Source organism: Orycteropus afer, unplaced genomic scaffold (assembly GCF_000298275.1).
Source record: "Orycteropus afer afer isolate SDZICR_OR568_19922 unplaced genomic scaffold, OryAfe1.0 scaffold00048, whole genome shotgun sequence".
Lineage (NCBI taxonomy): Eukaryota > Metazoa > Chordata > Mammalia > Tubulidentata > Orycteropodidae > Orycteropus > Orycteropus afer.
The window spans coordinates 13,531,571-13,533,079 of NW_006921635.1; the positions used below are offsets into that span (position 1 = coordinate 13,531,571).

The following is a 1,509-nucleotide window of genomic DNA, read 5'->3' on the forward strand; positions in this document are numbered from 1 at the left end:
CCCAACCTTCCTTCCAAGGAGTGGAAGACCTAATGCTGTAAAAATGTCAGTACTACCCAATGTGATCTATAGATATAATGCAATCCTGATCCAGATTCTATCAGCATTTATTTATTTATTTATTTTATTGTGATTTGGGTGAAAGTTTACAGAGCAAATTCACTTTCCATACAACAGTTCATACACATTTTATTTCATGACATTGACTGCAGTCTCCACAATAGCTCTCTTCCCACTTTATCCCTGTAGTTACTCTTCCCTGTGTCCTTCCTTCCTCTACATTCTCTGAGCTATCTCCTTGTGCAAATACTGCCCTTCTGTTCTCCCATGATGGATCATTCTGAGGAGTTCATCTACTTGGTGTAAGTGCTCATATGCCTGTCTACTGTTTGGCTTGAAGCCATGGAAGTGAGTTCAATTACAGGCCTGAACTAGGGGCCATGGTCTCAGGGGTTTCACCAGACTTTATCAGACTAGTAATCCTGGTCTTTTTTTTATGATTTTGAGTTTTGTTCCACATTGTTCTCCCAATCTATCCAGGATCTCCTGCACTGATCCTTTTCTGAGTGGTTGACAGTGGTAGCCGGGCATCATCTAGTTCTTCTGGTCTCATGGTCATATAGGCTGAAGTTCTCATGGTCCACTAGTTCCTTGGACTAATTGTTTCCATGCATCTGGTTTTCTTCATTCCTCTTTGCTCTGGACAAGGAGAGACCCATTGTTGCAGCTAGATGGCCACTTGCAAGCTTTTAAGACCCATCAGCATTCTTTAATGAGATGGAAAAATGAATCACTAACTTTATATGAAAAGGAAAGAAACTCTGGATAAGTAAAGGACTAATGAAGAAGAACAAAGTAGGAGGGCTCACACTTCCCAATCTTAGAAGCCACTATATAGCCACGGTAGTCAAAACAGCCTGACACTGATTCCATGACAAACACACAGACCAATGGAACAGAATTGAGAACCCAGAAGTAAATCCATCCACTTATGGACAGGTGATCTTTGAAAAGTCCTGAAATCCATCAAACGGGGTTAGAAAGAGTATCTTTAACAAATGGTGCTGGCAAAACTGGATACCCATTTCCTAAAATAGGAAACAAAATCCATGCTGGACACAATATACAAAAACAAACTTGAGATGGATCACAGACCATCCTATAACTTAAAATTATAAAAATCATCAAAGAAGAAATGTTGTTGTTGTTATGTGCTGTCGAGTCGGACCCGACTCTTAGCTACCCCTCCTTGGGTTTCTGAGGCAGTATCACTATGGAAGTAGATTGCCCCATCTTCCTTCCAAGGAGTGGCTGGTGGGCAAACATGTCGTTGTTGTTAAGTGCCATCGAGTTGTCTCCGACTCACAGCGACCCTATGCACAGCAGAATGGAACACTGCCCAGTCCTGAGCCAGCTCCATGATTCTTGCTACACTTGAGCCCATCGCCACCACCACTGTGTCAATCAGAGGGCCAACATGGGGGCCCTAACTTATGGCATAAATAACCT

The 1,509-nt window shown here is 42.3% G+C and overlaps 1 protein-coding gene across 1 annotated transcript in view; it reads left to right on the top strand.

The window, feature by feature from the left end:
* CCDC60 (coiled-coil domain containing 60) overlaps positions 1–1,509 on the top strand; it is a 231,516-nt gene that overhangs the window by 133,265 nt on the left and 96,742 nt on the right. The gene's annotated exons all lie outside the window — the stretch shown is intronic.